Consider the following 19,780-nt stretch of genomic DNA (forward strand, 5'->3'; position numbering starts at 1 on the left):
TTTGTTCAAAAACAGAAAACCTGTGATTACATTTCACAAATGCATCACTTGTACAAAGCCCCGCAATCTTTACATATGCTTGTTTATCTGTTTTCCCCCCTCAGAATCTATCATGAATAAGGATGTTTCCAGAGACTAAATCTCACAGATTCCTGTTAGCAGGCAGTTGTGTTTGAATGAATATTTAATACTGAGTAATATGCTGAATGACAGCTCTCTGTGTGTGGAATTAAACATTATGCAGAGAGAGGCAGTATTTACAACAGCAAACTTCCAGAGGCTTAGAAAACTAATGGAGAGAAAAGCCGCTATAATGTTATTGGCCCTTTGGAGAAAGGTTCTTTTCAACAGCAGCCTGACCATGTTGGCTCAGACACCATCTATGTGAGTCTGCAAAGAGAACATTATCAAAGGTGTGCTTTGCTGTTTTATCATACTCTGCTCATATACATGTAGTCCAGGTTGGCAAGGTATTGTGGAGCTTGAGACATTTTATTACATTTGTCATTTGTTTTCCCAAAGCATTCTACTGTAACACAAGGACTGTACTAAAAATACATATTGCTGCCAAAGGGGAAAGGAAATCATTCACTGTTCGATATATAGCTCTAATGTCAGGCAAACAAAACTGTTCTTTCTTTCTTTCTGTCTAGCACTTTTATTCTTTACTTTAGCTCTTTTAATCTTCATGACATGATGCATTTCCAATTTATGAACCGTAAAATAAGATCATGGCAGGGAAATTAATTTATTACCCTCGACACGTACGGACTCAGCAATAAATTTAAGGCGGGTTCCGTTAGTATCTCTATTTGGTATGAAAAAAAGAGTGATGATTGTTTGGGTGTTGTTCCTTGATAATTACACGGGGTGCGAGAGCCAAAGCCCACCTACAGCAATGCGTGAACACGCCCCCCCTCTAATCTACCCACTCCTTATACGCTGAGACTTGGAACAAAGATGACTTTTGACGGCCCAGAAATGGGACGTCTCTTAAGGTTCTTAAAAACAACCCCCACAGTCAGCTCTTAACAACTCTTTAGCTGCACTAGATGCTGCTGGAGAACTGCTGATGCTTTTGAAAGAAAAAAAGAGAGAAAGAAAGGAGAAAAAAATGCTAAAAGGATTAAATGGAGAATTAGCTCACGTTTCAGCAGCAGTGCTCTCTCTGCTGATCTGGTGAGCATTTCTCAGCATCCCCCTTGCCTCCTACACCCCCCCCTCCTCTCTCCAAACCCCTTTTCTCTTGTCTCAATGGCAGCCGGAATCCGGGGGACCGTTGCTGGTCGTGCACTCCAGTCATGTCACTCTCTGGGCTTAGAAAGGGCCAAGCGGGCTGGCCAGGGTGAGGATGATGAAATCTACGCCCGGTTCGAGCGGAACAATGCCGAATGTCTTGCCTGGAGGTTGTGTTGTTTTGGGGCCCCCAGCCCCCTGAATAGATTTGTTAATGCCCCATGGTTGATGTATGCAAAGCGGGGCCAGGCAGTAGAGAGAGGGGGCAAGACAGCTCACCCAGAACATCACTCTTTAAGCCACGGGCCATACTTTAATGGTTCTTTTGGAGGTGCCCAGTGAAAAGCAAACCCCTACTTCCCTCTTTTTCCCCCCTTCAATTTCTGCCATGCAAAGATAATCAGGTTTATGTAAAGTATGTGTGCTCTTTTGACAGGCCGCGATACCTCATTAATTCAATCACACCAAACGCCATTGTTCCCAAAGTGTTTGAAATGCGTAAAGGGACGGGGGCTTTTTTTAATCCTGTCAATCACCGTTAACATTTTTCTTGCTGTTGCCATGGCCGAGGCCAGAGTTCATGAAAACACAGAATAAGTGCCAACAAAACAAGAATAAAGACTTATTTGAGATACTCTTTTAAAAGGACATCCACCATGCACAAAAACACGAGAAGTAAATGTAGACAAGTTTGGACACTATAGCTGTGCAGAGAGGGGGGAAAAATGAGCATTTGAAAACTTAACAGGCCTATAAAAACCTGACCCAAGAATCTCTGGGAAAACCTGATGAATCACTCCCTGGTAGAACAATGTTCTTTCTTCTGTGCATTCTCCAGAAGTACAACGGCTAATACATTTTAGCACATGCCTTCAATGTCCCCTCACTGTTGTAAGCCAGCCTGGACCAGAGGAATGCTGATTCTGAACAAGAGACGTTGTTGTGGGGACTCTCTCAGTCATAAACAAGACACAGGGAAGGGGGGATGGGGGTTGGATGAAGTGTGCATGTAAGCCAACAAAATGCAAATCTACAGTTTTTGGCAAAAAAGGGTAATGGTGTGACCAATGCAATGGAAGCCAAATCGCTGCCCGTTTCGAGGTGGCAACACATTCTGAATTTTTGAGAGAATGCGGCTCATTTTTCTTTTATTCTGATACATCTGAGTTTCAGGGGTAAGCAGGTTAGCACCGATTCATATGGTATGCAACCTAAATGCCTTGAATTGAAGACACATGATGTGTGGTTAATATATGCATGTATTGCATTACTGTTATGTTTTACTATGCAATGGAAAAGGTACTTATTGGCAATGCTATAAGAAAATTAAAAAGAGGGCAAAAGTTTACATTTGGACATGACATGTATGCATATGCAGTCCAGCCCCATGATTTTTCCGCCCCTCCTCTCTGTAGAGATAAACATGGCTGCCCTCTAGTTGCCAAGTTAAGTGACACTCTTTCTCAGCATGTCAAGTGTTAAACCTTCATGCATACAAGGCCCAATTACAGTCAAAATTAATCCCCACTGTTTCAGCGGCGTCCCGCTCACATTAACGCTGTCAGCGCATCGCTCCGCTTTGCACTTCCTGCGTCTCGCACAGCTCACGCTGAGTGATGCGCACGCACAAGAACATTTTCGACACAGACATGACGGGCACGGCCCGCATGTTTCAGAAACGGGCAATATTCCCGCAGATGCTGCATATTCCCACAGAGATTCCACCGATCACGGACAAAAAAAAAAAAAACAATGTTTAGATTGCGTTGCCTACAATTTGTGACTTTTTAATGCACTCAACACTTCGAGCAAACGGAATGAAAGCAGATTTTTAATCTCCCTTATATGCTCACCCCATTTACAGCCTAATCTTCAATAAGAATGTAGAATAACAGAAGATTAAGCTATTGAAGTCTCAGTGTTGCTTACGCATCAGTGCTTCCTTTCAGGAAATTTAAACACTGTTTGTTTGTTAGTGTCTTACGCATGGTATTAGTGTCTGGCTTATCACCACACACACACAGAGCCACACAATACAACTGTGTTCAAAGGCAGATATGGAATGGCTTATTTGTCTCTCTGCTGTTCTGAACCTGCTTAAGCACAGACCATGGGAGAGAGGAATTATTGGACACTGATACTCCGCGCTTTGTGTAAACAAACTACCCTCTCCCCATGCCTTCTCTTTGTGATTCCACAAAGGACTTTCAGGTACAGCAGGCAGATACGGGCCTGCTAATCTTCACTGTTTACCATATATGCATGGACTATCTCTGCTTTCCTCTCTTTGAGAAATACCTCTGCTCCGTATCAGATGGCCACTGTCATCGCTCTCTCTCCATCCACTCCATTTTACTTCAGCTAATCGAAAAACTGTAGCCTCCATATGCCTTTTTTGGTACAGCTAAAATAGTGTCACTATTCTCTTTTCACAAAAGCGAAAACCTGTGCATATAAATTTATTTCTGAATTATGTGGTCACCAACTGGGTGAAATCGACATTTTGTTTTTAAGTCTGACTTGCACTTACTTGCAAGTGTTTGGAAAGTTGTAAAATCTGCTAAACTGAGTCACTGACCTGTTTGTGAAGTAAATTTGAAGTTGAAAATTAGTTGAATATAAGGACAAATATTTGATATATAATATAGAATATAAGGATAAATACAGACCTGCGGTACTAATTGTAATACCAATATTTTATATATTAACTGCTAAATGACCTTAGTGCATCACTGAAACTGTGGATATAAAATATTAATTTATTATTTATCTTCATGTAGATTTTTATATCGGGGAAAACAATTTTGTGTGTGTGTTATAAACAGTAATCATATTCAAAGCAATACACTCTTAAATATTATATCTTTTCTTAATTTGTAATGCCCCAAGAATGAATAAGAACATACAGTTTAGGTTTAAAGTCCATCGGAAGTTCAACGAGCCACGCTACTTTCTCAGAGTGCTAACAGCAGGGGAACTGTACTTTTTATTACGCACGCTGATACCACTGGTATTAAACTATGCAATTAAAGACTGAAGCCGTGAGCGAAGGCACATTTACTGGACTGCTTGCTTGTGAAATAATCACACAAACACAGCACTCTGTGTTTAATAATTCAGAAATCTCTTAGATGAGCTGTCCCATTAGAGGTCCAAAGTGATTGTTTTTTTTACCCAGACATTTCAGTGTCATCATCGCCTCCTTATTAAACACAGCTCTTATTAGAAATGCTCTGGGCAGATTGAACCCAGTTAATGAAATTAGCAGTGCATTTGTCTCGTACATTTTCCTATCAGGGGTGGGTCATACTAGCTGAAGAAACACAGCAGTACTCTCTGGCCAATCGGTGATTTACTTTAATATTTCTGGGTTCTCCCAGCTCAGGTGATGAAATGCACCTGGTAGTAACGAGTTTGTTAGGGCCCGTAGAGCACGCGGAAAAAAGGGTTGAGGTGCTGAACAAAAATAAGGGTCGGGCATGAGATTCCTCTTTCCTGTCGCACAGATTTTCTCACACTGACACTTGAGCGTAAGAATACACATGCATACATGCGCGTTCTCAAGCACAGAACAGTCACTTTTCTACAAGCACGCATGCTTACCTGAGCGGACGTATGGACCCAAGCAAAAAAAAAAAAACACGTGGAAGCATATTCATGCAGACACAGCTGCCACTTATTTAGGGGTGCTGCCAACTTATTGTAATTTGTTCAAATAAACCTTGAACTCCCTGCTCGGAAAGACAAATTAATCTTAATATTGCTATGGAAGTCAGTGGAGAGAAAACTGAATGAGCTGGATACCCAAAACAAACATGTATTATGATGTGATTACATTTTGAAATGTTTGCAATTCTCAATGTGTTGTGTAAAATGGCCAAATCATTTTTGCTTCTAAATCAGTGCCTTACATTTTGGGTACATTTTCATTATTGGCAAGTAAACCAATGAAGATGGAGAGGAGATCTATGTTATCAAAATGTTTTTTGTCATCATATATCTAACTTTTGTAGAGTGAGATAAGGTCAAATGTCATTTGCAAGGCCAGAGTAAATTATGTTGTACTGTACTACATGTAGAATGTAATTTTTACTAAAATAAACTGTTGGTTTACTAAAATAAAATTTAAAACAAGCTATAAGCTATACAGTGGTATGACATATATAAATATGTCATACCACTATATATATAAGTATGACTGTATAAATATGATAATTAAATGTGCAATAGTTTGCTGAAATAAGATTGAATTGAATACTTCTATTTGCTTTAACTTCATAGGTAAATGACAGCATAACCCACAATAAATAATGCCAAACACGCTTCAAGCCAGTAAATAAAAGAGGACAAAATACACAGGTGCTTCACAGCCAGGACAATCCAAGATGCATAAATAAGGAACTTTTCAACATCTGGGATGGCTTCCTCAGTGCCAGTATCACTGCACAGGATTGGAGGGGTTCAACTGATGGAAAAGCTTACTGGGAAATGACATTAACTACAGTGAAACACCTGACCACACTGTATTAACCTTTTGGTTAACATTCTGGTTACTGATATGTTGTGTGTGTGCGTGTGTGTGTGTGTGTGTCTGCATGTGTGCTATTCACCTGTCAACGTTAATAGTCAGAAATGCATTTGCAGAACCAAAAATAAGGTATTGTGGATGTCATGTGGATACATATGTGATTTGTATGATTGTGCATTAACATCATTTACTGTAGGCAGTTATATCTAAAACTGTGTTTGTGCTGTTGCTGTTGTAAGATTATGCTTAAGGAACTTTATATTGAGAAAAAAAAAATATACTGAAAAAATTGTGTTTGAAACTGCAAAAAGTTCATACATTCACTTCATAATTTCTATATTCTAGGCTGTGCTGTTGGATTTCAGATATAGCCAAACAGTGCCTGTGAAAAGTTCATTCGCACTTAATATCTGAGGCAGATCTAAAGACAAATGTTTCTTAAATCAAATATACACAAATGCATTTATATAATTTAGCATACTGGATATTTTTTGTGGACTAAATATTTTGCTTTCGGATTCAAACTATCCTCAGAGACATACTTCCATAAAAAAGAATGATGATGATGATGATGATGATGATTATCATTATTAGTATTATTGTTATTATTATTATTATTAGTATTATTATTATTATTAGTATTATTATTATTAATAATAATAATAATAATAATAATAATAAGAAGAAGTAGGAATATACTTATATGATAATGTCATCATCTATACCTTTAAACAGATAATGATTTAATAGTGGTTATTTCTGTTAACTGTGAAAGAACATGGCTCAGCCTCTGAATCCTCATATTGTTGTTATGTACCTCCATTTCAACAGGAATGGTCCATTGCTGTCCAATTATGCGAAGTATAAAGTTGTTCTTGGTTCATCTACGAGGTCAGTGGCATCTGTATAACTTATACACCCTTGGAGATATTACTGTTATAATGTGGGCACACCAAAACATTTTATGTCTGAAGATGAATACATGAAAAATTAATTTTTGTGTGCGTTTACGTAGAGACATGTAGAAGCATATGCACCAACCTTCTCCTTGAATTTTTCTCAAAATATTACAGAGATGTTTGACAAACTGACAAGTACAGCAGGAAAAGCAAAAATGATTCAATTTTTCTGTGTATACAGTTTATAATAGTCAAGATCTGAAATGCATATTATATTACAGAAACAATTTGTTTCTGTACTATAGTAGTTGCACAAACCTTTCTTTTCTTTTTCTGTTTTCTGTAGTTGGTCTCTGAAAATTGATATGCATAAGTCACTGTACACCAAAAACCAAGCCGAAGTGTCAATTTCTGAACGCTGAGATTTTTATCTCCATTGGTACTGCGGGGGAATTAGATTGGGATTGCTTTCCTTGATTCACTGCCATGCAAACAAAAGGTTGTTTTCTTATTTTCATGTAAATGTCTCAATATCGGGGAAGACAAGCGTAATCAATCTTCTTCACGACAAGGTAGGAGGGCTGGAATTATTGGTGCTTAGTAGCGGTGGGATCATAAAACAGGGAAATTGAAAGTGATATTTAATTGACACTGCCATTTCCACTGTGCCGTGAAGCCTTCACTTCCCTCCCTCACAAAGAGCGTGGCGAGCCGACTTCCCGCAGGTGAGCGAACTTGCCTAAGAAGATTCTTTTCAAAAAACAAGAACAGCCCACCCATTTCCCCTGAGAAAAAAAATAAAGTACAAGGACTCCATCAGAAAATGTATTGATGCTGTCCATACAACAAGAAAACAGACATGCATGGATGCAAAAAAAAAAGTATCGATTGCATATTCTGAATATAAATTGTTTTAGTTTTTCAAGTTTATATTAAAGAACAAAAGGAAAATTAGTTCTATGATATTTTATGCAGGGGTGTGAATTTTATTTTGAGAATCATAAAGAGAGAAATTTGTGATAACACTGTATAAGCTTAACGCATATGTTTTCAATGACAGACACATGATAATACCTTACAAAACAAAGCATACATGCACTACCTTGTCATGAGTGGCAGTCCATAGTAAAAATAAAATCTGTAAACAGCAATACAAACAGATTACTTCTTGGAGTTTTCATTCCAATAAAATAATAGTGTGACTTGACACTTCTCTCTGATGCTCTAAAGCTCTTGAAGTTATGACAACAGTAGATTTATTTGCATCTTCAGTGAAGAGAAAGTACCCCTGATTAATTGGCTGCCACCTTAACTGTCTTCCAAGACACTCTCGAAAGTTACATGATTGATATTGAAAAGGTTATTCTTTCTGATGAAAGCGGTTGGAGATAAGCGGTGGTGGGGTGGGGTGGAGGGAGCATACCTTGCCAATGTACTGCTTCAAATTATGCTCTAATTACATTGCTGTATCAAACCTAGGGACCATCCTGCCCGACAAACAGAGCATATGTGTGTCTGGAAAGATCTCATCCATAACAAAAAAACTGCGGATCACCTTGAAATAAATTCCTTAACCGAATGATCTGACTTAAGGCACACATGCTATTTTGCGGTTAAGCGCAATACGGAAATCGGCTGTGCTTCCACTAAGGAATGAAATTCAATGGAGGCTCTGTTAAATTGGAGGGCCATTAATGAGAACATCATTTCTGATGTTTGGGGGTGACTCCGGGGTGCACACGGGCCGTGGATCCGAGCCCCGTGCAGAGACCTTGTCCGGGAGTTCACGGCCAGCGGGAGACCCCCTGAACTGCAACAGCAACGAGGCGCCCCAAAAACCCCACTGCTAAGCAGTGACCTGGAAGGTTTAGGACAGGCAAAATTAGTGTCAATCCGAGGGCAGCAGTGTTGATTTATAGCCTGAAGAGTTGACTGTGAGCCGCCCTGAGCCGGCCACAATTACCCAAATGTGGCGGCTGTTATTCTCCCACCCTACAAGTGGTGGTCATGTTTGAGTGGTCTGATCTACACGTCTTTGGCCTGCCTTGTCCACTTAAAAGAGCATTAATCACCGCCCAGTTTATAAATCAAGGAGGCCAACTGGCTGAGAGCGATTATGAGGTCAATGCACTGCAGAAGTACTTAACCAATTCCCAGACCCAGACTTGATATATTTTTCTTCCTCTAGTCAGACGATTCATCATCATTCTCCCACAGAGGTATAATGGCCAAGGCAGGGGGGAATGGCTGAATGTTAAACAATGTATGGGAGAGGGAAAGAAAAAGATAGAGAAGGGCCATCCAAATCCCTGGCCACTTACACTCAGGACCTTAATGTGAGAGAGGTGTGACTTACTCTCCCAAATTATTTCAGACAAAACCAAGACAAATGTCCTTAAGATGTAGTTACTGCAGTAAATGTGGCATTTTCATTGCTAGCGGGAACCTCCTGACTATGGGCTGTCTGTTCAGAGCTACCATGGGACCAGGCATGTCTGTCACAAAGGGGAGACCGAATAGGTGTTCACTGGTAGCAAAAAGACAGCTTTGCCTCGGCACAGACTTGTGTGTAACATAAACTGTAGGATGTTTAAAAAATTGAAGAGTTCCTGGTGATGGTAATATTATCATCAGCTCAGAAGTTTTGCTTTCGGAATATTTCTGTCCAGTAGGAGCACTGAACATAGCTGTATGCATTTTTTTCAAGATGGCTTATTTGCAGCACTCGTGTTTTATGTTTGCCATTTTGTCTAATCTGAGTGAAACCTCTGAAATTTAGCAAATATGTTTGTCTGTATCTCTTCATTGATGTTTATGCTTTTGTTCCCTTTTTTGAATTCCGTTTTCACATGTACTATACCAGTGTACACACCGGTTGGGAAACACTGTACTATACAACTACACTCTAGCAGAGTCAACATTTCCATCCAGAAATTTGAACATAAATATATATTGTGACCTACGATTGCACTAATTGTTGTGTGTTGGACCAGAGAGGATGCCATATAATACACTGCCCTTCCTTGTCCTGTTGATTACACATAGAGTAGCTAACATATAACTGATATTCAGGCCACCAATCTAATATAAAACATAACTAAAAAATAAATCAATAATACTGTGAATTGCCATTTTCTGTATGTGGATGTCAGTGATGGAATTGAGCAACAAAAACACAGCGATCTAAACTCCAGAGAGATTCTTCAATTCAGCAATTGAAACCATAAAGAGACCATTAGCATGAACATATGGCTGAATGGCCTCAATGAGTTCCAGTATGTACTGTACTTACAGAAATGATTGAACATTCATTCAGGATTTCACAGTGTAAACCCATGACAAGGACAGGGTGTGAGGCAAAATTGGCAAATGTACTAAAAGGACACAGGTATTAAATGTAAAATCTGGCCTTGATTGCACTAACAGTAACTAAGAATAAAAAATACATTATTTATATGTATTATCAGGACACATATCACCCAATATTATTTTCCCCTGTTGAATTGAGTAAAATTTTCCAGTGTTAAACTGTTCATATTTACAAACACACAATGAAATAAACAAACCCACCTTAGCATGGAGCAAAGATCTAATGTCAGCCCTTAAACGGAGGTTACCTCTAATGTCCAATTTACACCTAAACAATGTCAATTTGACGCCTTTAATATGAAAAAAGGGCTTGACTACTCAGTGCTCACTAGGACAGACAATTGGTTGAGGTGACAGAAGATGTGAGACTGGGACATAAGTGGAGAAGACAGTTTCCATTACCCCTCATGCTCGCTGGAGAATAATTTGTAGAGGCTGGGTAAATTGTGATTTAGAAGTGTAATGACGTGTAATAATTTTCTGTCAGTGTGTCAGTTACTCAAAGGCAGGCCTGTAGGAAAAGCAAGGGAAAAAGCTGTCCCAAAAGGACAAAAAAAATGTATGTAACACACACACACACACACACACACACACACACATATATATATATATATATATAATATTTTATGTACTGAAAAACTTGAATTACAGTGTAATTACTTTTTTTCTCTAATAAATAAATAAATGCATAAAGAACATACTGTATGTAGGAGTTAAATAAAAATGAGAATAGTTTAAAACCTGCCTGGTCACTTATTTTATTTGCTGTGCCATTAATCTTCAGAAAAATACAGGGTCATGGGTCTTCGTAGTAGCAATGGTAAGCAGCAAGGGTTTTAAAAACCTGGAAATGGTCCTTGTAGAAAATAACCTCCCTTAATCTGGTGGAAGCCTGGCAGGATTCTCAGCATCCATATCATAACACACAAATATTTCCTTAATCCCTACTCCCTGAGAGCAAAGGCAAAAAAATGCAACTATATTCAATTTGATTTTCTCATAATGTCTCTAAGAAGGTGTTTATCTAGTTGTTGGTTGTACCTAAACAGGTTTATAGGAGCACTACATGAAACTTTAAACGAGGCATTTATGGTTACCCTGCGGGGCTATAACAGAATTTTTCAGCTTACAAGCTACTGCTTGGGGAATTAACCCTTGCCTGTACATCACTGCTGATGCTACCCAGGTTTCGACTGAAAATGAACATTTCTCTTTTTTGATGTATTACACAGGGATATGGGGCTTTATCTACATGGTACATTTGTGCTGTAGGACAGTGGCCCTCCCACACTGATCTAGTACTAATTAAAAGGAGGACTCCTGGGATTATGCTGTTGAAATGAAATATAGATGTACAACTGCAGCATCAGTGTAATTAATCTGCTTGACTGAGAGTAATATTACAATGCAAGTGATAAACCAGTGTTTTTTTTTTTTTTTTTACTAACGCTATCAAATATGATGTATGTTTTTAAACAAGAGGCTGAATTATGTATAAGACAGATACACATTAAACAGTGAGCTCTATAATGTTGGGACAAAGACATATTTTTTTCTTGATTTGGCTCTGTACTCTACAATTTTAGATTTGTAATCAAACAATCCCCACATGTTTAAAGTGCAGGTCCTCAGTTTTATTAAAGGGTATGTTTATACATTTTGGTTTCACCATGTTGAAATTACAGCACTTTTTATTCATAGTCCCCCATTTCAGGGCACCATAAAGTTTGGGACACACGACTTCAAAGGTGTTTCTGATTAGTCAGGTGTGTTCAATTGCTTCTTTAGTGCAAGTATAAGAGAGCTTTCAGAATCTAGTCTTGATTCTAGGCTTTTGAATACTTTTGTAGTCTGTTATTGGCATTTGTCCACATGAGGAGTAATGTCACGGATGTCAATGAAGCAAATATGAGGCTGAGAAATAAGAGAAAGACAAAACAGTCTGAGACATAGGCCAAACCTTTGACTTACCAAAATGGACTGTTCAGAGCATCATTAAGATGCAGTTGATGATTGAAGAATTCTCACCGAAACCCTAAAAAATCTGTTCGTAAAATCAGAAACACTCTTCAGGAGGCAGGCGTGGATGTGTCAGTGCTAACTGTCTGCAGAAGACATCACGAACAGAACTACAGAGGCTACACTGCAAGATGCAAACCACTAGTCACTTGTCCTCATTGATGATGTAACTGCTGATAGCATCAACAGAATGAATTCTGAAGTATACAGAAGTATCTTATCTGTTCAAGTTCAACCAAATTCCAAATTCATTGGATGGTGCAAGAAAATGATCCCAAACATACCGCTAATACAACAAAGGAGTTTAAAACTGAAAGGTTCTTGACTGGCCATGCCATTCACCCAATCTGAATCTAAATGTACATATGTTTTATATGTTTAAGTGAGAACTTAAGCCAACAAGCCCCCAAAACAAGTGGGGAGTTTTTCTTCATTGTGGTGAGAATTCTTCAGTAGAGGTTTTCCTTGGCCTATGAGGCCCTTCATGATATCTGAGCTCACCAATGCTCTCTTTCTTCTTAACCCCTTAGCGCACAAGCCAAATCTTGCCCATTTAGGGGGTACCCTATTTAAAGCTTTATAACTCCAGATGTGAACACCACAGAGACTTGAAAAATGGCTTAAATGAAGCAAGACATTTGTATAATTTACAATACTAACGCAGCTTAGTTTATATTCATAATTTTGGAAGAAATAAAGTGCCACAAATGCAATTGTTTTGACAAAAAAATCAAAAATAAATTTGCACTTTTTAAGTTTGCAATGAATACTGAGAGATTGCATATATACAGGAGGTTAAACTACACATGTGCTAGATCAAAAACTTCTTGACCACAAGTTCATAAAATCTAAGGGTGGATATGTAGAAGTGCTATAGATGTATGAAGCAAAAACTAAGCAGTGTACCCAGCGTCTCCAAATCTATCCGAAATGTCTAAATTATGCATTGCTGTAGATCACAACATATTCATGTATTTCACTACAAATCAAATGTTTTGACTCAATAAAATCACTGTTGCATAATTTTCAAATGGGAATTACAAGCTTTCAGTCAGTACAGTGGTCTATAATAGCTAGGTGTCCAGAAACATATCCAAAATCTCTCCAAAATTGAATAAAATGCTTTTTGTCCATTATAAAGCATATAAATGAGCCCCTTATGAAGGTATAAGATTAAACATTGCTATCAGATTTTAAAAAATAATGCAAAGATATTGTCACACAATGCGGTACAGTACCTAAATGTGTAATAATTAACTAGTGTGTATTTCTATACTCTGTACGCTCATATGTTTTCTTGTATGGGGATGGGACAACATGAAAACAATTTTTAACCGTCCACCACGTTTTGGCAATGTTCCAACTCTCACCTCATCACTGTTGCATGCTTCACAAAAACTATTACACTTACCATCTAACGCTTACATTACAGTGTGAAATATTCACATTATATAACACCACTAACCTATTTAAAGATACTCAATTTCAAAAATAACGTATATAACCAAAATATTTTGAGCAGTAATACTTACATAGCAATGATGAAATCTCCTCTATGTTCAGTAGATGGAGACAGAGACAGTATCAATGATACTGTTCTATTCGCTTCTGTTTTGCTCTAGAAAACGATGTCAGCTAGGTCTATCAGCAAACATATGGCTTAGCTATGTTCAGAAGTCCTCAATAATAATAGTATTTTCCAAGAAATTACGAAATATCGTTGACCACGTTTCGTTAGGTGCAGAGTATTTTTCTGCTAACAGAGTGAATGCGTAAGTGAATGCGATGCTAAGAATATTTTCTGTTACGCTGACCTATAAAACGCTATTCCAAAAGCAGAATTAGACATGTTATACATCGTTAGAAAGCTTGTACTCTCGCCTACTCAATAAATGAATTGTCAATAAAGCCCGACTGTACTAAAAAGGGCGACGACGCCGTAAACAACAGGTGTGGTATTACACACAGCTATTTAGGAAGATACCCAGGCGTCACAGATGCGCATATATTTCCCAAACGGATTGTCCAAGACAATATATGACCACGCAGTCTCAAAAGGGACATCTCTACACATAAAACCAACAGTAAGGATGTATATTTATTCAATATTAAGTCCAGATATTGACTGTAGAATGACATGGTATCATTTATAAAAATTATTTTTTCTCGTTTATTTCGTTATTCAGTGAGCAGCGTTTTCACTGCTGTATAGGCATATCTTAGGGATATTGTCGGGTTTATCTTGTTGCTATGACGGAATATGATTTTTTAGTGGTGAAAGAATATTTTTATGAATGCCAAGATAGACAATATTGTCCATTATGTCAAGGGTGGGGGATGTAGGTGAGACTGCAGGGAAGGGGGTGCGTGTTAAATGAACGACCAGAGCGACAATAGTGGGGCTGCGAAACTCAGTTTTCGGCATAGTTGTCGTGTATCGTCTACTAATGAAACTAAAACAACGCGTTTCTGTTTTTATCTCACACTTTGGTTCCAGTAGCACCGAATGTTTGAGTTTGGTAATCTCGGCATGCCGACCACTAGGGGCTGTGTGCTAAGAGGTTAACGATGTTCCAAACAGTTGATTTTGGTTAGCCAAAGGTTTTGCCCATGTTTTTGACTGTTTTTTTATTATTATTTTATTTTGCAGGTTCATAATGGCTTCCTTGATTTCACTGGCACAATTCTGGTCCTCATATTTGAAAAAAAATACTAAGAACAGACTCCTTAGGCAATCAAAAGGCTAGAATCAAAACTAGATACTGAAAGCTGTATTATACCTGCACTAAGGAAGCAACTGAACACAGCTGCCTTATCAGAAACACCTGTGGTGCTATTTGTCTCAAACATTGTGATGTCGTAAAATGTGGGGACTGCATATGAAGAGTTGTAATTTCCAAACGGTATTAAATACCCTTAAATTACAGTTGAGAATGTGCACTTTAACCACATATAGTTTCATTACAAATCTAAAATTGTGGATTACAGACCCAAATATATGAGATCCTATTCAATATGTAAAGAGTTACAATAATACTATTATACAATTTCAGATTTTCTTCATTACATTCTTAGCACTATTGCTTTTCCACATATTAAGAAAGCTCATTGACCATTTGATACAGTAGGTATCAAAATGTAAATGAACTGAAAACAATTCACTTTCTAGAAGGTTGAAACCAAGTGGGCTCCTTATTTTGAAATTTAAAGCATTACAAGGACATAAACCTATCTGTAAAAAGGAAACTGTTCATGAATGAAGACACAATGGCTAAAATAGCCACTGCCATGCGAATGTCCATTTCCATGTCAACTACGTAGTCTGTGGAGAAGCATTTATGAACATATGGGATTTTATCTCCCAGTATTAAGAGAAACCTTTCCTCCCACAGTCCAAATACATGCAGGTTAGGTGAAATGCCCCTAGGTATGAGTGTGTGTATGAGTGAGTGCATGAGTGAATGGTGTGTGTGCCCAGCAATGGACTGGCAAACTCTCCAGGGTGTGTTCCTGCCTCTCGCCCGGTACATGCTGGGATAGGCTCTAGCACGTCCCATGACTCTAACTAGGAATAAGTGGGAATAGAAAATGGATGGATGGATGGATGTTTAGAAACTGAATTTTAAATACAAGATGTTATTCTCATGCAGTTGTATTTTTTCTTTTCACATCCTCAAATTCCTGTTGAAAGTATAACAAGTACACCTGAATTTTATTTTTTCTCACAAAATCCCTGCAAAGTGTTTAATCTCAAATATCATATTCTTACACATAAGCATATTTGTATTATGACAAAACTTCATCATGTACCTATATACTAGTACACTGTACCTTGCACTATATATAATGCTTATTTCACATTGGCACAATAAGCACAAATGGAAGACCCCCCATACCACCAGTGAGCCCTTATTTCCATGAGACAATCCACCATGCTAAACAAAGCCTTTATCTTTGACATGTGTAATTTATGAAAACTAAAGCACCTGCTATCGTGCTATTAACACTTCATCATAGGCTCCAATAGAGCAGGGAATCATCTGCATTGAGTGATTATGTTATCATTTTTAGTGTACTGTTTTGCATAAACGTGTCCAGGTTAAAAAAAGGAGGAAAATAAAAATGAAGACCACGTCCCGCATGCTAAAAATAGGGTTGGTGCTCTGCTGGACTCCCAAATTCCAAATTTTGAGCTTCACAGCTAAAATTTCCCAACATAATGTTGTTACTGTACTTACTTTAACACTGGGGCTACCTGTCTCATGGTACTGATGAAGTGGATATCGGTATGGTCAAGCCATACCCAGAAATATCAGCCCAACTTAAATATCAGTCAATGCCTAAAGTGTTATTTCCCATTATGTTGCCTGATATATTGTATTAGTTTTACATCATAGCTGTGGCTTGTTGATTTTGGTTTTTATCAAATTTCACCAAAAACTATTATTGGCAGTGAATTTTTTAAAAGGAGCTGATCAGTTTAAACCAATTTTCACTACCGGAATTTTATGTTTCCACGCATCAAAAAAGTTTTTCCTGTTTGTGTGAATTTATGTAAAGAGTATCCTCCTGTGGCAAAATTCACCTTTGTCCCGCCTCATCCAAGTCCTGCTCTCCTTGATTACTGCTGCTAATTCCGTAAAGCTTTTTTGTTTTTGTTTAAGTAGCCTAACAGAGGCTATAGTTAACATATTTGAACAATGCTTACTGTACTTACTTTGTTCGACCATTTGACTCTGTATGCACATAACTAATTAAATGCTTCCAGGCCATCAAATAAAGTAAGTTGTTGTCATTCTTATTTATTTCTCTTATGTGCTCACGCCTCCTTAGAGGTCAGCGTTGCATAGGCTACATTTCTCACATTAAGTAGGCTAGCCTAATGTTAATGCTGCTCCATATTCTAGGTGGCCAATGCCCCTTCAATTCTCCTATCAGTCTAAATACTGTATTTGAAGCTGTTTTCACAGATATGAATCTGGCAACAATCCATGGTTGATGTAACAATTTAGGGAAAAGTTTTATGAACATTAACATTAGCTCGCTAATGATGGCTATTGTCAGCATACCTTCTAGCAAGTTTCTGCTAGCTATTAATGACCACTTTTGGGGAGGGATCTCTTATCCCATCCAGATGTCGACAGCAAAGGATAAAAATAAGGAAAACATAAGTGCATAATGTTGCTGTCAGTGGCACTGTCATAGTGGGACAGAACTGTTCGTGCATTTCTGGATTGCTGGTAATTCAGCTAAAAATTGTAATTAACACCATAATCATATCAACCAATTTACATTTTTTTTTTTTTTTAATATTCAAAATAAACACTTAAAAATACAGGATAAAAAAAAAATATTAAAAAAAAATAAATAAAAACCAAGAACAATGAGCCGTGATCATAGCTCATGAAAGATTGTTCTGGAAAATCCAATTATCTTTGTTCTGCCAATAAGAAAAGACCATTCTATAATGAATTCTGGCCATCAAGGAATAGGCATCAGAAAACATAGATCAATTTTGTAATTAGCTCTGTAAATTTTCATATTTTTTAAGAATTAATTTATATCTAGGAATAAGTTAACTGAGAAACTATTTGTGACATGAATAGCTTGGTTAAAGATATCCATAGTTTAATAAGTCAGTTCAGAGAGGTAGCAGCAGTACTGTATTCTATAATGCGAAAGAATACATTATGCAAATTGTAATGCAGTAAAGAACAGATAAACTGTCAAAATGTTCATTAATGTTTGTGTACCGTACACGCAAAACCTAAATAAAAATATACTGATCTGCCAGGAGGTTGATTTAAATTATTTTGAAAAATACAGATTAACATAACGGCTGTACAGAATTATGTTTATGTTTATCAACATGGAAAAAAGATATTTTATTACAATCAGGGCTGTCTCATTTTTAATGCACATCTGTGCAGGATGCAATACGCAATAAATCTAAATGGGGAAAAAAATGAATACACAAATAAATAAGACAACAGGAAAGTAATTTGATGTGTGGTGTAGTCAAAAATAAAGATTTTGTTATTTGTTAGAAAAACACTGTTAACACAGGAAATTACTCTCTCTCTGCCCTTTGTATTTGTGCGTGTGTGTGTGTGTGTGTGTGTGTGTGTGTGTGCTCTCTACAATGCAGTTGTTTGATCATAAATTGTTGAGTGCAATGACTTGTCTCCTCCACTTTCCTCACTGGTCAGGACAGATTAAAAACTCCACCACACTACCGACCAATCTCAGCATACCATTAGCATATATATGAGATTTGAGACATTTTCTAATATTCTACAGCACAACTCATCTGTCAACCTGGTGATGAATTATAAAATGCTTGTTTGGGAAAAAAGGCCATCCTTCCCTTCCCCTAACCTTTACTTCATGCAGAAAAAGGAAAAAAACAAAACAATAAGAAACAAAATAAATACAGATGCATTTTGATTTTTAAAAGTTTTATTGAGTCCAGTGATTTTGGTTGAGAACTTTGTGCAGATTTTGTGATGGTTCTTTCAATCAGAACAGTGAGAAGCAGTTCACGAGCACTGGATTTACTTATCTCTGAGGTTTAAAATCAAGGTGACTATCCTAAGTTTCTAACTGTCTCTCATTGCATCAATAATTGTAATGCTAGACATTAGTCTAGTGCTGTCCAGTGTTGAATTAGCGATTGAACTGACACCACAGTTCTGGCATAAAGATTAACCTCAACATAATAAATGAATAATGAATTATTAATTAAATAAGTAAGTAAGTAATTAAAGAAAATAAATAAACAAATAAATACATAAATTTAAATTTAAAACTAGCTAATGAATCATTTGTCCATCTTTTTTTCAGATAGTATTACACACTTGGCAAACTGAATAAGGCTGGAAAAGGTTGTTCATCAGTGGCATAGTGCACATGTTATTTATTTATTTTAAATGTATTCATATTTATGTTATTGAAGATAGATGCAACACATTTGCCATTTCAGCACAACTTTTCTTTTGCTCATTAGCCCGGCAGTCACAGCACCAACCTGAACAATCATTCAGTGAACAGTTTGATGCTTGTATTCAGTGGCATCACTTATTTGTTTCGTACGGTGGCTCTGAAGTGCAAAAAACAAAAAGAAAACGCAAAAACAAAAACTTTAGGCCATGAGGTGCAGATGCAACATACAAAAACAAAAAGGAGTGGTCCTGAGGTGCAGATGCAACATACATAAACAAAAACATGCAGCCCTGAAGTGCAAAACACAAATTCAAAAAGAAAACGCAAAAACAAAACTTTCAGCCCTGGAGTGCAAATGCAACATACAAAAACAAAAAGGAACGGCCCTGAGGTGCAAAATACAAACATACAAGAACTAGCAGCCCTGAGGTGCAGATGCAACATACAAAAACAACATGCAAGTGCACTTCGGGGCTACTAGTTTTTGTTTTTGCATGTTGCATCTGCACCTCAGGGCTGCTTGTTGTTGTATGTTTGTGTTTTGCACCTTAGGGCTGCTCCTTTTTGTTTTTGCATTTTCTTTTTGTATTCGTGTTTTGCACTTCAGAGCCACCGTAGTTTCGCCCTCAGTGTGTGGCAAACATGTACTAGCCAGCCACTAACTAGCAGTCATCTACCTTTTTGAGTGATGTGTGAGCTGATATTCTATTTTTTATTATTATATTTTATGTATAATATTTTGGCCAAATTTTAAGCTAACAGAGAAACTTCTACTCGGCCTGTCTTT

Source organism: Anguilla anguilla, chromosome 1 (assembly GCF_013347855.1).
Source record: "Anguilla anguilla isolate fAngAng1 chromosome 1, fAngAng1.pri, whole genome shotgun sequence".
Classification (NCBI taxonomy): Eukaryota; Metazoa; Chordata; class Actinopteri; order Anguilliformes; family Anguillidae; genus Anguilla; species Anguilla anguilla.